This window comes from Loxodonta africana, chromosome 14 (assembly GCF_030014295.1).
Source record: "Loxodonta africana isolate mLoxAfr1 chromosome 14, mLoxAfr1.hap2, whole genome shotgun sequence".
Taxonomy (NCBI): domain Eukaryota; kingdom Metazoa; phylum Chordata; class Mammalia; order Proboscidea; family Elephantidae; genus Loxodonta; species Loxodonta africana.
The window spans coordinates 90688540-90710465 of NC_087355.1; the positions used below are offsets into that span (position 1 = coordinate 90688540).

Sequence of the window (21926 nt, forward strand, 5' to 3'; positions counted from 1 at the left end):
GTAAAGTCAGGATGTGCTCGGTGAAAGGGACATGGGAAAAGAACATGGAAGCCGGCTTCAGGGGGCTGTGAGTAGCCAAATCAGCAATAACGTGAGCAGCAAAGTCAGCATGGACAGAAACGGCTGCCAGACTATGGACACTACAGAAATGCATGAGTCTACTCCCATATCGGTAAACAGGGGCAGGGCCAGGCACCCTTCCCCGGCCCTCAGGGATGTCATGGCAAGAGGAACCCTCTGGAGACAGCTTGTTTCTGAGCCACAGATTGCTAGATTACTAGCGGTCTCGGAAAGATAGTGCACACAGGACATGGGGCTTGTGGAAGGTGCTGGGAGCGTAGCTGCCATCTTCCCCAAGAACTTTGCTACCTGAGCGTTCCAGAGATGGCAGGTACCTCTCCTCATTCACTCTGCTGCGGGCATGCTGGGCCCCCTAGGTGGGCTTCCTGTGGACCCTCAAAGAACACTTTCCTTCTTTAAAGGCGAGTGCTTCCAGATCCCCACCTCAGCCACCCCTTTCCAGCTTGCAGTGACACCTGGAGGTCACGCCTGGGAGTCATACCTGGGGATCACACCTAGGGATACCTGGGGCTCACACCTCGGAGTTACACTGGGGGGTCATGGTATGGGGAGGGGCTCGGCCCTGCTGAGCCTTCTGGTTGCAGAGACACCGATGCGAGAGTCGCAGTGACCAGGCAACCCTGGCTGGTACCTCCTTCTCAGTGTCTTTTTGAAAACATTTTATCTTTAATAAAATTCCTATTTTCATTGGTTACAAAATTAAGACGTGTTCATTGTAGAAAAGGAAAACATAGAGCACAGGAGGAAAGAAGAATCCTGCACCCCCCATGACCCAGACACACAGGTGGGCTTTTGGTACCTCGAGGGCCACAGGGCGGCTGCTCCTGGTTGTCGTCACAAAGAGACCTGAGACCCCAGAGAAGAAGCATCACCTGTTCAGCTGCCTGAGGTGATCCAGCAGCCACACGTAGGATTTGTCCGCTCTCCGCTCACACCCAGGCTGATCTTCAGCTTCTCAGCCTCTGGGGCAGGGCAGAGAGAGGCCAGAATCAAGGTCAAGTCAGGGAGGTCTGTCACTACATCTCCTAGAACGGGACACGGTGTTTTTACATTCGGACGACGATACATAGCCGTGTTTACCTTTCACCAAATCCTCTTCTTCCACGTGGGCCCATGAAAATGTCTCTTACTTCAAAATCAGTTCCTCAAACTGTTTGGGTCAGATCCCTTTTTTGAGGTACAGCTCCTGTTGTTCCGTTTCTCCTTTCATCTGAGCACTAGGCCAGGCCCCATTCCCTAGTCCTGAGCTAAATCCACTGACCACATCTGCAGTGAAGGATGCAAACCCCCCAGCCCCCTCTGCCTCCTGAGCAGGACCCTCCAGGCATCCAGCATCACCAGCAGCCCGTCGGCCTGCAAGAAGGTTATGGAGGAAGAAACCACCACAGTTCAATTCATTGTACCTGGTCAGCCCCAGGGTAGGTGGGGCACCCTCACCAAGTTGTTATAATTGAGCTAAAACGTGCGCAGTCCAATGGCGAAAGAACCCAGACCATCAGCAAGGCCAAGGACGATTCCATTGCCTGCTAGGAGGCAGAGGAGACACTGTCCAACAAGCCTAGCTACGTCTTAGCCGACTGTGGTCTTGCATGGGCCCAGCCTGGGCTCAACTTTGGTCTTAGTCTTGGCCTTGGTGTCAGTCATGACCGTCAGCTGGCCTTGGCTGGTGTTGGCCCAGGCCTTGATTGGTCTTGGCCTTGGTGTCAGTCATGACCGTCAGCTGGCCTTGGCTGGTGTTGGCCCAGGCCTTGGTTGGGCTTGGCCTTGGTGTCAGTCATGACCGTCAGCTGGCCTTGGCTGGTGTTGGCCCAGGCCTTGGTTGGTCTTGGCCTTGGTGTCAGTCATGACTGTCAGTTGGCCTTGGCTGGTGTTGGCGAGGCCTTGGTTGGTCTTGGCCTTGGTGTCAGTCATGACCGTCAGCTGGCCTTGGCTGGTGTTGGCCCAGGCCTTGGTTGGGTTTGGCCTTGGTGTCAGTCATGACCGTCAGCTGGCCTTGGCTGGTGTTGGCCCAGGCCTTGGTCGGTCTTGGCCTTGGTGTCAGTCATGACCATCAGTTGGCCTTGGCTGGTGTTGGCGAGGCCTTGGTTGGTCTTGGCCTTGGTGTCAGTCATGACCATCAGCTGGCCTTGGCTGGTGTTGGCCCAGGCCTTGGTTGGGCTTGGCCTTGGTGTCAGTCATGACCGTCAGCTGGCCTTGGCTGGTGTTGGCGAGGCCTTGGTTGGTCTTGGCCTTGGTGTCAGTCATGACCGTCAGCTGGCCTTGGCTGGTGTTGGCCCAGGCCTTGGTTGGGCTTGGCCTTGGTGTCAGTCATGACCGTCAGCTGGCCTTGGCTGGTGTTGGCCCAGGCCTTGGTTGGGCTTGGCCTTGGTGTCAGTCATGACCATCAGCTGGCCTTGGCTGGTGTTGGCCCAGGCCTTGGTTGGGCTTGGCCTTGGTGTCAGTCATGACCATCAGCTGGCCTTGGCTGGTGTTGGCGAGGCCTTGGTTGGGCTTGGCCTTGGTGTTAGTCATGACCGTCAGTTGGCCTTGGCTGGTGTTGGCCCACACCTTGGTTGGGTTGGACTAGGCATCGGACTGGTAAAGAGCTCTGTCTTGGCCTTCGGTCTCTCGATGGCTTCAAGTTTTACCTTAGATTTAGCCTGTATTGACCTGGCTCACCTCAGTCTTGAATTTGATTTTGAATGCTTTTGGTCTTAAATTAACCTTTGGTCTTGGGCCTTGTCTTGCTCTATACATACCCAAACCAAAACCCACTGCCATCAAGTCGATTCCGACTCATAGCGACCCTATAGGACAGAGTAGAACTGCCCGACAGAGTTTCCAAGGACCACCTGATGGATTCGAACCGCTGACCTCTTGGTTAGCAGCCATACCACTTAACCACTACGCCACCAGGGTTTCCTCTATACACACAGGTTTCTATACATACCCAAACCAACCCAAGCCAAACCTGTTGCCATGGAGTGGATTCCGACTCATGGCAACCCCATGTGTGTACACAGTAGAACTGAGTTCCATCGGGTTTTCTTGGCTATAATCTTTACGGAAGCAGATTCCCAGGCCTTTCTTTCATCAGTGGTGCCACTGGGTGGGTTGGAACCAACAACCTTTAGATTGGCAGTTGTGTGCAAACTGTTGGCACCACCCGGGACCTTTATGCACAGCTAGGTTTAACATAACTCTGGGTGTATCTAACCTGTGGATGGTGATCCCCACTAACTCGTGGGGACCCTTCAAGGACAACCACTAGGGTGGACTGCTGGTGTCGTCTCAACTGGGGTTGAGGGTTCTGGGTGTGAGGAGCCACTGGACACCCAGGGACAGAGCCCCACAGGCAGTGGGCAGGGCCCAGCCCCCCAACTGCACACAGCCCACCGGGCCAAGGGTGAGTTTATGATGACAGAGCACCCCTGCTCTCTGAGGGTCTGACTGTGCACATCCAGAGCTCCGTGGACGCAGGGGCACTGGACAAAGCTCAGGCTCTGGACACACGGGCCTGGGTTCCAACACCTTCTCTGCCACATGCTGCCTGAGTGCCCTTGGCAAAGCCACTCCACCTCTCTGAGCTCCCATTTAGCCATCCGTAAAGTGGAGACAGGACTCCCTGGGTGGTACACTTGGCTGCTAACCACAATTTTGGCAGTTTGAGTTCACTCAGAGGCACCTCAGAAGAAAGCCTTGGCAATCGACTTAAGAAACATCAGCCACCTAAAACCCTGTGGAACATGGTTCTACTCTGGCACACATGGGGTCACCATGAGTTGGGGTTCAGTCAATGGCAACTGCTTTTGTCCCCCCCGCCCCCGCCACAATGGAGACAGTTGCTACTCTCCTACAGGCTTGAGAAAACTGTCGGTGATGCGGGGCAGGCACGGCAATCCACAGGGGCCTGGACAAATGGAATATGCTCAGCAAATGCGAGTAAAGCCCTCCTGAGCCCTGAAAGCATGGTGGGCCCAGGAGCCCTCCCTGTCTGGGTTCCCCCTCGAATCAGGGTCCCTGTATCACACCTCCTCTGCCAGTGGCTGCCGCAGCTTCCAAAAGGGCTGGCCCTGCTTGCTCTGTCGTTCTCACTCTTCCTCTCTCCCTCCAACGACCTCAACTGTGTGGCCTGTATCTGCCCAGCAGGCTCAGTCCCGCTCCCTGGGCCAGCCTCGGGGCTCAGGCAATGCCCAGGCCAGATGGCGGCATCAGCGCCAATGCCATGTGGTCTGTGCTGTGCTCAAGGGCATCACCGGGGCCAGGAGCCCACCGGGGGCCAGTCAGGGCAGTACAGGGGGACAGAACCTTGTAGCCAAATAGTGCAGGGCTGGTGGAAGTGGGCTACAGGCCAAGGAGAGTTGGGAGGGTCAAGGGACGCAGCTCAGAGGTGTTCCAGGCCAGAGGAAGCAGCCGGAGAAAGACCCAGATAGGAAGGACTTGGGGTCCAGCCTTGCCAAATTGAGCTTTCACTGGGCTGGTGCAGGGTGTATGGTGTTGTTTGACACCCTAGAGTCAATGCTAACTCATAGCAACCCCAGGTGACAGAGTAGAGCTGCCCCTGGGAAGCTCCATAGGGTTTCCTAGACTGTAATCTTTATGGGAGCAGATAGCCAGGTCTTTTCTCCTGTGGAGCAACTGGGTAGGTACAAACCACAGACCTCTTGGTTAGCAGCTGAGTGCCTAACCATTGTGCTATCACGGCTCCTTTGATGCAGAACAAACAAAAATCCATTGCCGGCAAGTTGATTCCAACCCACAGGGACTCTGTAGGACCGAGTAGAACTGTCCCTATAGGATTTCCTTTTTTTTTTTTTTGGTTAACCTTTATGGAAGCAGACTGCCACATCTTTCTCCCACAGAACTGCTGGTGGGTTCAAACCGCTAACCTTTTGGTTAGCAGCTGAGTGCTTAGTCACTGCACCACCAGAGCTCCTTCTGGTTCTGAATAGACACCCACAAGCACAAACCAAACACACGAACGCATATAAACCCGTTACAGAAAATTCAACCATCTACAAATCGGGAGACCCTTAGCCACATTCCCATGTCTGCAACCCAGTGCAGGTGGCAGGGTTTCCACCGGTTCTTACCTGCACTTTTCTACCCAGACTTGCTCACGGTTTGTGCCCAAATTTTATCCAACTTTTTCTTCTGTAACTTTTTATACAAGCATGTCCCCATAGTTTGAAAATATTCTCAGTATCTCTTAAGCAGCTGCAAACATCGTGTTCCGTAAATATTTCGTTACTTGATAAATGACTTCCCTACTTCTCTTCCAAGAAGCCCCGGTTAAGCGCTTCGCTGAAAACTGAAAGGTCAGCAGTCTGGACCCACTCTGCAGGAAAAAGACGTGGCAGTGTGCTTCGTAAAGATTACAGCCTTGGAAACCCTAGGGGGAAGTCCTACTCTGTCCTGTAGGGTCACTGTGAGTCGGAATTGACCCCACAGCAGCAGGATATTCTTCTTCCAAGTTTCACAATGATTTCATCGGACCCAAGGAATGCAAACATTGTTTTAAGGGTTCGTCACCTGTTGCTGAATTACTTTCAAACTAGACTGTACCTGCTGGGGCTCTTAGTATGTCTGAGGATGTCCATCTCAAACTAGTCTCACTAGCACTGCTTGTTTTCATTAAAAAAAAAAAAAAAACTTTTGCTGATTAGGAGGATGAACTTTGCCCTTCTGTGTTTGTGTGTTTTTGTTGTATCAGGATCCCAGGTTGCCAACAAAGACAGACCAGTCCCATCCCGCCTGGGATAAAGGAGAATGAAGAAAACCAAAGATACAAGGAAAATATTAGTCCAGAGGACTGACGGACCATGTGACCCTCAGCCTCCACCAGCCTGAGCCCAGAGGAACTAGATGGTGTCTGCTACCACCACTGACTGCTTTGGCAGGTACCACAATAGGGAGTCCCAGACAGAGCAGGATATAAAAGTAAAATAAAATTCAAATTCACAAAAAAAGACCGGAATTACTGATCTAAAAGAGACCAGAGGAACCCTTGAAACTAGGGCCACCGGACACGCTATTAATTCAGAATAGAAGTGACTCGACAAGACCTCCTTTCGGCCAAAGATTAGACGGGCCAATAAAACAAACAATAACACACGTGAAGACTACGCCTCTTGGTTCATTCACATGTACGAGACCCAATGGGCAGCTCCTGCCCAAAAGCTAAGACGAGAAGGCAGGGAGGGACAAGAAAACTGGACAAATGGACATGTTGGGGAGAACCCACAGTGTAAAGGAAAAGGGGAACAGTGCTGACACATTGCGAGGATTGCAACCAATGTCACAAAACAATGTGTGTATAAAGTTTTGAATGAGAAACTTATTTGCCCTATAAACTTTCACCTAAAGGACAATAAAATTTAAAAAAGAAAAAGATGCAGACCACACGGCATATCAGTGCATGGAACACCTCCCTCACACACAGCGAGACCAGCCTTTGTCTAGTGGTCTCCCACAGCCAGCAGGCTCCTCCTGCACGTGGCCTGTGCAGGGTCGATGTTTTACTCTTACCCCTCTCACGCCGAAGTCCAGGGACCTCGTTCCTCCCCGCACCAAGAGATAGAGAGGTGGGGTTGACCAGGTGCCATGGGGGCCTGTGGCCATGCAATGTGCAAGAGACAAAGAAAGTTTATGCCCAAGTGCCGAGGCGGCTGCTCTGGTAAGGACAAGTGGCTGGGAGAATGTCCTCAGACCCACAGCCTCTGCTCAGGCAGCCCAGGGGGAGACGCGGAGGCAAACTTCTGCCCCACAACAGCTCTCAAATATTGTTTCCCAAAACTTTACAAATACTATAATTCTCCAATGTGGAAATGCTGGTCCAACCGCTCAGCTTTTAAAACATTCTCTTCTCTCTGGAGAGTTTGTGATTCTTGCTCGGTACAGGGCTTGTAAGTGTTGTTTCCGTTAACCTGGGTTTCAGTTTCCGAAAATTTTCATTTCTTTTCACTGCAGCAAAGGGAGACAATCCGCTCATCGTTGCTGGGTGCCCTGCGGCAATTCCGACTCACAGAGACCCCACGTGACAGAGGAGAACGGCCCCACGGGACGGAGGCGAGCGGCCCCACGGGACGGAGGCCCCACGGGACGGAGGCCCCACGGGACGGAGGCCCCACGGGACGGAGGCCCCACGGGACGGAGGCCCCACGGGACGGAGGCCCCACGGGACGGAGGCGAGCGGCCCCACGGGACGGAGGCGAGCGGCCCCACGGGACGGAGGCGAGCGGCCCCACGGGACGGAGGCGAGCGGCCCCACGGGACGGAGGCGAGCGGCCCCACGGGACGGAGGCGAGCGGCCCCACGGGACGGAGGCGAGCGGCCCCACGGGACGGAGGCCCCACGGGACGGAGGCGAGCGGCCCCACGGGACGGAGGCGAGCGGCCCCACGGGACGGAGGCGAGCGGCCCCACGGGACGGAGGCCCCACGGGACCGAGGGGAGCGGCCCCACCGGACGGAGGAGAGTGGCCCCACGGGACAGAGGCCCCACGTGATGGAGGAGAACGGAACCACGGGACAGAGGAGAGTGGCCCCACGTGACAGAGGCTCCACGGGACGGAGGGGAGCGGCCCCACGGGACAGAGGAGAGCGGCCCCACGTGAGGGAGCAGAGCGGCCCCACGTGACAGAGCAGAGCGGCCCCACGTGACCGAGGAGAATGGCCCCATGGGCCGGAGGAGAATGGAACCACGGGACAGAAGCCCCACATGACAGAGCAGAGTGGCCCCACGTGACAGAGGCCCCACAGGACCGAGGGGAGCGGCCGCACGGGACGGAGGGGAGCGGCCCCACCAGACCGAGCGGAGCAGCCCCCCAGGCTTTCCAGGCCATAATCTTTATGGGAGGAGATCGCCAATGCTTTCTTCCTTGGAGCCACTGAGTGGGTTCTAACATCCAATCTCTCAGTTAGCAGCTGAGTGCTTAACCACTGAGCCACCACGGCTCCTTTAACACGTATGTATGTATGCTACCTGGCCAACTGACTGGAAGAAATCCAGATTTATGCCTATTCCCAAGAAAGGTGATCCAACCAAATGCAGAAATTACCAAACAATATCATTAATATCACAAGCAAGCAAAATTTTGCTGAAGATCATTCAAAGTGGCTGCAGCAGTGTATCAACAGGGAACTGCCAGAAATTCAGGCTGGTTTCAGAAGAGGACGTGGAACCAGGGATATCATTGCTGATGTCAGATGGATCCTGGCTGAAAGCAGAGAATACCAGAAGGATGTTTACCTGTGTTTTATTGACTATGCAAAGGCATTCGACTGTGTGGATCATAACAAACTATGGATAACACTGGGAAGAATGGGAATTCCAGAACACTTCATTGTGCTCATGAGGAATCTTTATATAGATCAAGAGGCAGTCATTCGGACACAACGAGAGGATACTGCGTGATTTAAAGTCAGGAAAGGTGTGCGTCAGGGTTGTATCCTTCCACCGCACCTATTCAATCTGTATGCTGAGCAAATAATGCCAGAAGCTGGTAAATGAAGAACCAGGCATCGGGGTTGGAGGAAGATTCATTAACAACCTGTGTCATGCAGATGACACAACACTGCCTGTGAAAGTGAAGAGAACTTGAAGCACTTGCTGATGAAAATCAAAGACCAAAACCGTCAGTATGGATTGCACCTCAATACAAAAACCAAAAACATTGCCATCGAGTCGATTCTGACTCAAAGCGACCCTATAGGACAGAGTAGATCTGCCCCATAGAGTTTCCAAGGAGCACCGGGCCGATTTGAACTGCCGACCTCTTAGTTAGCAGCCATAGCACTTAACCACTATGCATCCAGGGTTTCCCCTCAATACAAAGAAAACAAAAATCCTCACAACTGGACCAATAAGCCACCTCATGATAAACAGAGAAGAGACTGACGTTATCAAGGATTTCAATGTTACTTGGATCCGTAATCAACACCCATGGGAGCAGCAGTCAAGAAATCAAAAGACAGATTACATTGGGCAAATCTGCTGCAAAAGACCTCTTTAAAGTGTTGATAAGCAAGGCGGGGCCAAGATGTTGGAGTAGTCAGACACTTCCAGTCATCCCTCGTACAACAAAGACCCGAAAAAACAAGTGAAACGATTATATTTATGAAAAGCTAGGAGCTCTGAACATCAAAGGCAAAGTTAGAAAGCCGACTGAGTGGCAGGGGGAGGGAGAGACGGTTCAGAAACAGAGAGGAGCTGTCGGACCTGAATTGCCGGGAACCCTCAGGCTCCATTCCCTGGAGCAATTGCAGCAGCACTGGCGGTAGCATTTCAGACGCAGTTTCCTCAGAGAGAGACAGCCAGCCGCACAGGCTCCTCACACCTCTGGAACCAGAGAAGAACAGCACTCTCGGTAAAACCTAAGTACTTGCGTATATTTTCCAGCTCACCCAGCCCCCAAGCCAGCTTCAGTGGCTGAAGTCCCTGAGCCTGAGATAGGCTCTGCTGAGTGCCCTGAGCCATTCTCCTGCATTGGAGAAGGAATAAATTCACAATTGGGGGAAAAGATAATCTGCCAGCTCCAATAAGCTGGTGAGCTCAGGTCAGAAGCAGCTCCTGTCCAGACATAAATGGTCTGTGGACTTTGAATACCTTTCCCCACTGCATGGACCTGTATAGGCCTATTTCAGGGGAAAGGCCTTTGTTGTCAGACTGCAACGGTTTCAGCTATCTGGTGGTGAGGTGGGTGTTTGATGTTTGACACCACTTTGTCTATTAAGCAGGGTCCTCACCTACCCACATCAGGGGCCTAAGGACTGGTGGCTCCACCCACATCACCTAGCCACCTGTGACAGGGGTTCAAGGATAACTGGTACCTCCCAGTCCTTACAACCAAAAGCATTGGGTGCCTGTGGTCTAGCTGCAGAACCCACCCACCTGCGCACTCTAGGGGCCAGGGATGCACTTTCCTCACACACACTCAGGGAATGGTTGTCAGCCCCTTTCCTTGTTCAAAACATGACCCCCTGCTGCAACCAGATACCTGCACCTACACCAATTACCCCTGCCCCTCTAAGGCTGTAGAACAGAGCCTGTGCCACACACTTGATGACCAACTACCTGGACACCTGAACTGAATTCATACGAGAAAAGTGAATGGACTCTTAGGCTCATATATCTGATAACAGCTCTAGCCATCTGGTTACAGGATGTTAGAGCTTCAAAGTAAAAATAATCAGCAGCCTATTTGGGCATATCAAAACAGAACAAAGCAAGAAACTAGGATACAGTAAGTAAACATAAAATAAACTAATACGACAACTTGTAGATGGCATGGAGACAACAGTCAATATCAAATCACACAAAGACTCAGGCCATGATCACTTCAACAAGCTCTCAAAACAAAAAATCAAGGGATCTTCTGGATGAAGGTGCCTTCCTAGAATTACCTGATACAGGATACAAAAGATAAATATACAGAACTCTTCAAGACATCAGGAACAAGATCAGGAAGAGATCTGGCAAAAAACAGGACAAGCCAAGAAACACACAGATAAAGCAGTTGAACAAATTAAAAAGGTTATCCAAAACATAATGAAAAATTTAATAAGCTTCAAAAATCCATACAGAGACAGCAATCAGAGATTCAGAAGATTAACAATAAAATTACAGAATTAGACAACTCGATATAAAGTCAGAGGAGCAGAATTAAGGAAATGGAAGGCAGAATTAGTGAGATTGAAGATAAAACACTTGGCATTCAATTTATTCAAAGACAAATCAGATAAAAGAGTTTAAAAAAATGAAGGAACCCTAAGAATCACGTGGGACTCTATCAAGAGAAATAACATATGTATTACTGGAGTACCGGAACAGGGAGGGATAACAGAAAATACAGACAGAATTGTTGGCAGAAAGCTTCCCTGATATTATGAAAGATGCAAAGATATCTATCCAGGATGCTCATCAAACTCCACATAAGGTAGATCTCAAAAGAAAGTCACCAAGACATACTATAATCAAACTTGCCAAAACCAAACATAAAGAGAGAGTTTTAACAGCAGCTAGAGACAAAAAGTCATCTACAAAGGAGAATCAGTAAGAATAAGCTTGGACTACCCAGCAGAAACCATGCAGGCAAGAAGGCAATGGGATGACTTATATGAAAAATTGAAGGAAAAAAAATGTGAGCCAAGAATCATATATCCAGCAAAACTGTCTCTCAAATATGAAGGCAAAATTAGAACATTCCCAGATAAACAAGTTTCAGGAATTCGTAAAAACCAAACCAAAACTACAAGAAATATTAAAGGGAGTGAAAATCAATACTATCAGATATCATCCCAAGACTAGAACACAGGACAGAGCAACCAGATGTCAACCCAGGAAGGGAAATCACAAAAATAAATCAAGATAAAAAAAGCTCAAAACAGGGAAACAGCGATGTCATTATGTAAAAGAAGACAACATTAAAACAATAAAGAGGGCCTAAGAAATGTAGTCATAGATCTTTCATATGGAGAGGAAAACAAGGGCTATAAAGAAATAAAGGAGACTAACAATCCTATTCATCAAAATAAAATACAAGAAAAAATAAAGACTCAGTGGAAACAAAATCAAGAGCAAGGAACAAAAGTCAATATATAAAGATGAACTACTCAGCACAAAAAAATTAAGTGGGAAAAAGAAACTGTCAACAACACACCGGAAAAGACATCAAAATGACAGCACTAAACTCATACCTATTCATAATTACGCTGAATGTAAACGGACTAAATGCATCAATAAAGAGACAGAGACTGGCAGAATGGATTAAAAAAAACATGATCCATCTATATGCTGCCTACAAGAGATGCACCTTAGGCTTAGAGACACAAACAAACTAAAACTCAAAGGATGGAAGAAATATATCAAGCAAACAACAATCAAAGAGCAGGAGTGGCAATATTAATTTCTGACAAAATAGACTTTAAAGTTAAATCCATCATAAAGGACAAGGAGGGACACTATATAATGCTTAAAGGACAATATACCAGGAGGATATAACCATATTAAATATTTATGCACCCAATGACAGGGCTGCAAGAGACATAAAACAAACTCTATCAGCATTGAAAAGTGAGATAGACAGCTCCACAATAATAGTAGGAGACTTCAACACATCACTTCCGGTGAAAGACAGGACATCCAGAAAGAAGCTCAATAAAGACACGGAAGATCTAAATGCTACAATCAACCAACCTGACCTCGTAGACATGTACAGAACACTCCACCCAACAGCAACCAAGTATACTTTCTTTTCTAGTGCACATGGAACAGTCTCTGGAAGAGACCACATATTAGGTCATAAAGCAAACTTTAGCAGAATCCAAAACATTGAAATATTACAAAGCATCTTCTCTGACCATAAGGCCATAAAAGTGGAAATCAATAACAGGAAAAGGAAATCGAACACTTGGAAACTGAACAATATCCTGCTCAAAAAAGACTGGATTATAGAAGACATTAAGGATGGAATTAAGAAATTCATAGAATCCAATGAGAACGAAAACACTTCCTATCAGAACCTTTGGGACACAGCTAAAGTAGTGCTCAGAGATCAATTTATATCAATAAATGCACACAAACAAAAAGAAGAAAGGACCAAAATCAAAGAACTATCCCCACGACTTCAACATATAGAAAGAGAGCAATAAAAGACACCCTCAGGCACCAGAAGAAAACAGATAATAACACTTAGAGCAGAATTAAATGAAATAGAGAACAGAAAAACAATTGAAAGAGTTAACAAGACCAAAAGCTGGTTCTTTGAAAAAATTAACAAAATTGATAAACCATTGGTCAAACTGACAAAAGAAAAACAGAAGAGGAAGCAAATAACCCAAATAAGAAATGAGATGGGTGATATCAAAACAGACCTAACTGAAATTAAAAGAATCATATTAGACTATTATGAAAAATTGTACTCTAACAAATTTGAAAACCTAGAAGAAATGGATGAATTTCTAGAAACATACTACCTACCTAAACTAACACAAACAGAGGTAGAACAACTAAATAGACCCATAACAAAAGAAGAGATTGAAAAGGTAATTTAAAAAAACTCCCAACAACAAAAAAAAAGCCCTGGCCCGGATGGCTTCACTGGAGAGTTCTACCCAACTTTCAGAGAAGAGTTAACACCACTACCACTAAAGGTATTTCAGAGCACAGAAAAGGATGGAATACTCCCACACCCATTCTATGAAGCCAGCATATCCCTGATACCAAAACCAGGTAAAGACACCACAAAAAATGAAAATTATAGACCTATAACCCTCATGAACTTAGATGCAAAAATCTTCAACAAAATTCTACCCAATGGAATTCAACAACATATCAAAAAAATAACTCGCCATGACCAAGTGGGATTCATACCAGGTATGCAGGGATGATTCAACATTAGAAAAACAATCACTGTAATCCATCGCATAAATAAAACAAAAACCAGAACCACATGATCTTATTAATCAATGCAGAAATAGCATTTGACAAAGTTGAACACCCATTTATGATAAAAACTCTCAGCAAAATAGGAATAGAAGGAAAATTCCTCAACATAGTAAGGGCATTTATACAAAGCCAACAGCCAATATCATCCTGAATGGAGAGAGTCTGAAAGGATCCCCCTTGAGATCGGGAACCAGACAAGGATGCCCTTTACCACCACTCTTATTCGACATTGTGCTGGAGACCCTAGCCAGAGCAATTAGGCTAGACAAAGAAATAAAGGGTATCAAGATTGGTAAGGAAGAAGTCAACGTATCTCTATTTGCAGACATAATCTTATACACAGAAAACCCTAAGGAATCCTCAAGACAACTAATAGAAGACTTCAGCAGATTTTCAGGATACAAGATAAACATACAAAAATCAGTTGGATTCCTCTACACCAACAAAAAGAACATTGAAGAGGAAATCACCAAATCAATGCCATTTACAGTAGCCCCCAAGAAGATAAAATACCTAGGAATAAATCATACCAGAGATGTAAAAGACCTATACAAAGAAAACTACAAGACGCTACTGCAAGAAACCAAAAGAAACCTACGTAAGTGGAAAAACACACCCTGCTCATGGATAGGAAGATCTAACATTGCAAAAATGTCTGTTCTACCAACAGCTATCTATAGACACAATGCAATTCTGATCCAAAGTCCAATGACATTTTTTAATGAGTTGGAGAAACAAATCAACAACTTCATATGGAAGGGAAAGAGGCCCCGGATAAGTAAAGCATTACTGGAAAAGAAGAACAAAGCGAGAGGCCCCACACTACCTGATCTTAGAATCTATTATACTGCCACAGTAGTCAAAACAGCCTGGTAGTGGTACAACAACTGATACACAGACCAATGGTACAGAATTGAGAATCCAGACATAAATCCATCCACATATGAGCAGTTGATATTTGACAAAGGTCCAAAGTCAGTTAAATGGGGAAAAGACAGCCTGTTTAACAAATGGTGCTGGCATAACTGGATATTCATCTGCAAAAAAATGAAACAAGGCCCATACCTCACACCATGCACAAAAACGAACTCAAAATGGATCAAAGACCTAAATATAAAATCTAAAATGATAAAGATCATGGAAGAAAAACAGGGACAACGTTAGGAGCCCTAATACATGGCATAAACAATGTATGAAACATTACTAACAATGCACAAACACCACAAGAGAAACTAGATAACTGGGAGCTCCTCAAATCAAACACCTATGCTCATCCAAAGACTTCACCAGAAGAGTAAAAAGACTACCTACAGACTGGGAAAAAAATTTTAGCTATGACATTCCCGATCAGCATCTGATCTCTAAAATCTATATGATACTGCAAAAACTCAACAACAAAAAAACAACCCAATAAAAAAATGGGCAAAAGATATGAATAGACACTTCACTAAAGACATTCAGTTAGCTAACAGATACATGAGGAAATGCTCACGATCATTAGCCATCAGAGAAATGCAAATCAAAGCTACAATGAGATTCCATCTCACTCCAACAAGGCTGGTGTTAATCAAAAAAACACAAAATAATGAATGCTGGAGAGGCTGTGGAGAGACTGGAACACTTATACACCCCTGGTGGGAATGTAAAATGGTACAACCACTTTGGAAATCAATTTGGCGCTTCCTTAAAAAGCTAGAAATAGAACTACCATACGATCCAGCAATCCCACTCCTTGGAATATATCCTAGAGAAATAAGAGCCTTTACATGAACAGATATATGCACACCCATGTTCACTGCAGCACTGTTTACAATAGCAAAAAGATGGACGCAAGCAAGGTGCCCATCAACAGATGAATGGATAAATTACGGTGTATTCACACAATGGAATAGTACGCATTGATAAAGAACAGTGACGAATCTGTGAAACATTTCATAACATGGAGGAACCTGGAAGGCATTATGCTGAGTGAAATTAGTCAGCTGCAAAAGGACAAATATTGTACGAGACCACTATTATAAGAACTCAAGAAATAGTTTAAACAGAGAAGAAAATATTCTTTGATGGTTACAGGGTAGGGAGGGAGGGAAGGAGAGGGGTATTCACTAACTAGATAGTAGATAAGAACTATTTTAGGTGAAGGTAAAGACAACACACAATACAGGGGAGGTCAGCACAACTGGACTAAACCAAAACCAAAGAAGTTTCCTGAATAAACTGAACACTTCGAAGGCCAGTGTAGCAGGGGCAGGGGTTTGGGGACCATGGTTTCAAGGGACATCTAAGTCAATTGGCATAATAAAATCTATTAAGAAAAAATCCTGCATCCCACTTTGGAGAGTGGCATCTGGGGTCTTAAACACTAGCAAGTGGCCATCTAAGATGCATCAATTGGTCTCAACCCACCTGGATCAAAGGAGAATGAAGAACACCAAGGACACAAGGTAATTATGGGCCCAAGAGACAGAAAAGGCCACATAAACCGGAAATTACATCAGCCTGAAACCAGAGGAGCTAGAGGGGCCAGAAACGGGAAAGGACAGCCACTCATCTGTGTGCATCTATGTCAGTGTTGTACCAACTCAACTCTGCCCTTATAGCTCAAAAGCAGCCAGAGACAACACATAAACAATGGGTTTGTCTGTGTGCCAATAAAACTTTATTAACAAAATCAGGCACAGGCCGCATTTGGCCCATGGGTCAGAGTTTGCCAACCCTTGGACTCAGGAACTGGAGGGAATAACCAAGCTCATTCTTTAAGCCTGTACTATTTGTGAATGGGTCAGAAAATCTCTTTCTACGCTGAGGACATAGCAATATTTCCTGTTTCCCTCCAATTGGCTTTTTTTTTTTTAAGTGTAATGTTTTCTGTGTAGATTTTTAATCCCTGTGGTATTTATGACTCTATGTACAGGTGGAAGGGACATCTCTCTATTTCATGTGAACAGATGGCCATCCTAACAGCCCTCATTCTGAGCACACCCCTCCCTGTTGTTTGGAGTAGATCCGTTTCTGTGCTATTGGTCTAGTGCACCCTATTGATCTATTTCTCACCCCACACAAATGCGACGCCATTTTCTTTCTATGGCTCTGTGATATGTTTTCATACCCAGTTTGGCCACTCTTTCCAGGCTATTTTCTTTTTCTGAAATTGTCTGATATGTGTGTGCCTTTATTTTCCAATTAAAATTCAGGTTAGGTTAAATCTTGTTGGTATTTTGATGGATTTTTTCATATACATACTTGCAACATTGAGTCTTCTGACAACGGAGCAGGCTATGCTGTGTTAGTTGCCTTCACGTCGGCTCAGACTCATAGCGACCTTACGATAAGAGAATACAATGTCGCCCGGCCCTGTGCCATCTTCACTGTTGTTCGCATGCTCTAGTCCATTGTCGTGGCTACTGTGTCAATCCATCTCATTGAGGGTATTGCTCATTTTGGCTGACCTTCTACTTCACCCAACATGATGTCCTTTTCTAGCAACTGGAGATATGTTATAGGCTTCCTTTATTCTTGTATATTAATGCTTATGATTTAATACTTGTGCCAATAAAGCTCTGTGTTGTGCCTTGGGTAGTTAGCAGGGCTAACCCACAGAAGAATTCAGACAAAACTCTTGTAATAAAGGTTCAACCTGAAATTGACTTTAGCATAAGTATGCTCAGAACTCAGGAAAGATTAGGACAGGGAATATCATCCTTGACAGAATAACAAAAGATAGTTTCCAAAGAACCAGCTGATACAAAGTTTAAAAAATTGTAGAATTAAAATAAAGTCATTGAATTAAAAAAAACTCAACAAACAGAATCAAGTGTCGAATGGATGCGCCTGAAGAGAAAACTGGTTGACCTTTACCGGTAGACATTTAACAATTACTCACAACACCACACGGAGATCAAGGCGTGGAGATGACCGTCCTTCCCACAGCAGCCTGGGTGGCCACGAAGTCTCCTGCACAGCACAAGCAGTACAACCTGGGGTGGTATCGTACAGGTGGTCCACACAACCTAGAACTTGGGTCAGGAGGTCTCAGGCTGGCGCCAGCACCAGGCCCGCAGGAGCAAACACCAGTCCTCGATGAAAGACGCCTTTACCCTAGGCTTCCCAACACCCCTGCTTCTAGTTCTTCCATCTGCGTCCAGAAAAATATCGAAAGCGATTGCCACACAAGGACAAGTGATTTCATCAAGGAGAACAAGCCGACATAAAGACCCCAAAGATGCTCAAGACTGGAATTAGCAGTCACAGACCATAAAACAAGCACACTTTTAACGATCTAAGGAAATGAAGGACAAGCTTGAAGATTCACGCCAGAAACAGAAAGCTATAAAAAAGTGGTCCGGCAACAGGAAGAACACACCAAAGAAAAATACTAGAAATTAAAGACATTGAAAACCAGAGTTAAAATTTCAAAGGATTGATTTAAGAGGGCAGTTTTAGAAAAAACAGATCAGGTTTACCTTGCTGCCTTTTCACTCAGCAGTGACCAGCCAGACCAGGTTAAGCGCCCCAAATCGCTATCAGAAAAGAATTCTCACGATGTGCCTCTGTGTGAGACGACTGAAAAACAGAAAACTTGCAGAGGGATTTTAACTCCAAAGATGGAAGCCATAGCTTCCAGGGCTGAATCTACTCGGCAAAGTCGTCCTTAGATGTTCATCCTGAAGAAACAAGCCACAACACGAGAGCACTTCAGATGCCGTGATGGTCAGTGTGGACCTGGAAGCAACCAGGAGGGGGTCGGGGATGAAGATACCACAACTGGTCTTGGTGATTTTTCAGGACTGTCAACCTGTGAAAGGAAGAGGCTACAGAACATAACAAAAAATGCAAACTGCTTCTCTTCAGCTGTCTGAGTCAGCTGCAAGGCTCTGTGAAATGATAAAGAGATGACCTTCTAAGTCCCAGAGAAAGACACCTAAGAAGAGAGAAAATGGCAGGATTGGCTGGAGAAGGTCCAAGCGATTACTAAAAGCCAACGCTTCCAGACTTTCATTACCAGCAGCTCCACCCCAACCAGCCGTAGGAGCAGATGAAAACCCTTTGTTACCTCCTGGGCCTTTAGAAATGGCTCCTGAAAATCGAGGTGGTAACAATGAACTACTTAAAGACATGGGCAGAGACGAGCAGACCAGTAGTAAGAATACTAAGGCGCTATCTAGCCTCAAAGGCTACAAGCCAGTGTGAGTGGCATGGTCCTTAGTGAAGATACTGCTTGCAAAGTGACCAATGGCTCAGTGCTCTCTCTGACTTTCCACCCATCAGAAGAGAGAACCTTGGCAGCAGCTGGGGCCAAATCTGGGCAAACCAGATACTGGGATTTGACCCAACAACCTAAAGAAGATGGGGATTATGTTTTTCATCCCCACAGTCAGCCAGCTAGCCATCTTGACTGTTCACCCGCCCCTCTGGCCCACGTACTGTCACTGAGCTAGGATGGTACATTATGCTCTGGGGACTTTTCCAGAGCTATTTTTGAAGAGCTATATGGAAATGCTAACCAAAGGGTCGGCAGTTCGAATCCACCAGGTCCTCCTTGGAAACTCTATGGGGCAGTTCTACTCTGTCCTATAGGGTCACTATGAGTCGGAATTGACTCAACGGCACTGGGTTTGGTTTGTTTGTTTTTTTATATGGAAATGAAAGCAGTACCTTCTCTTCCTTTGACTTCTTGGCAGAAAACACCTGCAATTTAGTCGTAGGACACCAAGGTGCAAGCATGTCACCAGCAGATAGACGGTCACCTGGAACTTCTTATGAGAAACTTCTCAAGTATTCTCCGAAAAAAATAGGAACTGTTCATGTCTACCCAGTGCACAGACAGTGTTCCATTACTGTGGAATTGAGGGGTACTCTTATTTATGATGCAAGAAGCCTGATTCCCAGGGGAAACCAGCCTTTGCTTTCTTTGACTGGACATACAAAGAGCATGGCCTCTGCCTAGGTTTCACCTTTAAGGTGTTTCACCTATAACACGTGCTGACTGTAGTCTGGGAATCTCTGACAACAGCTGTATATCCTCTCAGCTTCCTCTCCTCCCCCTTTCAGGCATAACACCATCACTGCACACTGGCTGACCACGTTCCGAGCCATCTGGGACCCTAATCAAGAAGACCGCATCATAGTTGGCAGAGCGACTAGAAATCTTCCAGGAGACAGCAAAGTGGCTGAGTTCTTTTTTTGTGGAGAGTGCCTCCCCTGTGTGTGTCCCATTGACACCATGCACCCACCTCAGTATATTTTGGCTGAAGGTACTTCCAGCAGGAAGATACATGTTTTTATGAATGAAAATCCTTCTGAGTTTTTGATTCAGTGGCACTGATTGGTTCCCAGGGACCCAGAAAGAGAAAGCGGGATCCATGTGTTTCAGTCTGTCTACTCGGTAATATGTCATGTTTAGCAAATATAAAATTGCTTTATTATTAAGAACGTTCCACAGAGTAGAATACACTTTGAGTAAGGGAGAGGCCTTGGAGATTGTTTTCTACAGGTGGGGAGGAGATTTGCAGGTAGGCGGAGCCGCCTTCGGCACTGTTACTCAGGCAGTGTGTTGAGAAATTCTAAGATTATAAATTATAAAGCTTTGAATGGCCAGTATCAGGGAAAAAAAGAATGAGGGCAAGATAGAAATATTTCCAGACAAACAGAAACAGGGTTCCCAACCAGCAGGCTGGAACTAAAATGTATTCTAAAGAACGTACATCGGGCAGAAGGAAAATGAGCCCCAGGGGGAGATCAGAGTGCAAAAGGAGTGTAACACAAAGAAAGTGGGAAATTTGTTGATCAACCAAAATGAGTGTTGGACTCACAAAGCAATAGTTGGCTTGTAAAATTTAAATATCTCCTCTTAATCTTTCTCTCCCTCTCTATCTATATCCATCTATCTGTCTATAAAACACCCACCCAAAACAAAAAATCCCGTTGCTGTCAAGTCGATTCCAGCTCATAGCAACCCTATAGGACAGTAGAACTGCCCCACGGAGTTTCCAAGGAGTGCCTGGTGGATTCCAACTGCTGACATTTTGGTTAGCAGCCATAGCACTTAACCACTACGCCGCCAGGGTTTCCATCTGCCTACATACACACATGCACCTACACACACATGTTGTTGTTATTGCTGTCATTGTTAGTTGCCAGCGAGTCTATTCCGACTCTCGGTGACTCCATGTGTGCAGAACAGAACTGCTTCATAGGTTGTGTGACCTTTTTGGGAGCAGATTGCCAGGCCTATCTTCCTAGGCAGGTACCTATAACCCCTGCATGCAGCTATCAGTGCATCGCCCCAATAAGGAGTTGCTATCTCAGGGTGATATCTTCTTCCTTGATCAGCCCCAAACTCGGAGAGAGAGAGACAGGGAAGTAGACACAGAAAGACAGACAGACAGACATAGAGAGACAGAGAAGCGGGGAGAGCGAGCTCCTCATCTGGAAATGCAGCCTATTGGGGTGCCTGGCTTTGGGGGTACATAAGCCCTTTGCCAGCATCCCTGCCCCTGGGGGGAGAAGTACCCAGAGAAGGAGCAGCCCCATGCTTCTAGCTGACGGCTGGGGCGGGGAGGGGGAGGGTCGCCACTGGGAGTTTACCTGGCCCTGGATGTGGGAACATCCAGGAGGGCCTCCAGGCTCACCCCTGGGCAGGGACCCCAGGACGGGAACCAGGAGAGCAAGTGGAAGGAGGTGGGGAGCCACTGGGGGGAGAGGTGGCTGCGGGCCAAGAGACACGGGGAGACACGGTCTTTTCCAGAGCCTGAGACATGGGCCGGGCAGCCTGAGGCTTTTGGAGGTGCAGGGCTGCTTCCTTCCCATCCCCCAGATCTGCTTGTCTGCCTGTGCTGGGGGAAAGGAATAGGGCTAGGCTTCAGCCAACTCTCCTCCCAACCCTGGGGTGGGGGTAGGGGGGCAGGGAACTGCCAACCACGCAATGCACAAGGGGGGGCGGAGGGCGGGAGTCTGCCTACTTCCTGAGCCCTGCCCCCACCCAGCACAGGGCAAGCCCTGGGCTTGTCCCTGAGACCATCTCCTCCCTCTCAGGGCCCCCAGGAGACCCCACCCTTCAGGGTCTGGTCCCAGGGGTGGGTGGGGACTGACAGCCAGTGCACAGAAAGGCGAAACATCTCAGTTCAACCCCTGCATTCCTACGGGTGGGACACCAGGGTTTGGGGGGGCGGGTGGTATAAATACCTTCAGCCCCAGGAGGAAACTCCGGATGCTGGTACCCAAGGTCCCACCTGCAGCACCTGGTGAGTCAGACACCCAGGGCAGAGGATGGGCACTTGCTGCCGGCTTGAGGTGCCCACTCAGGGTGCCTGGCCCCTGGGTGCCCACTCAGGATGCCCACTCTGGGTGCTTGCTTGGGGTGCCTGGCCTCTGGGTGCCCACTCTGGGTGCTCGCTCAGGGTGCCTGGCCTCTGGGTGCCC

The 21926-nt window shown here is 47.4% G+C and overlaps 2 pseudogenes; both read left to right on the plus strand.

Annotated features, from left to right (window-relative positions):
- Positions 1–17416: 17416 nt before the first annotated feature.
- On the plus strand, positions 17417–19125 carry LOC135227214 (WD repeat-containing protein 76-like; annotated as a pseudogene).
- LOC100653610 (WD repeat-containing protein 76-like) lies at positions 19123–19830 on the plus strand (annotated as a pseudogene).
- The last annotated feature ends 2096 nt before the right edge of the window (positions 19831–21926 follow it).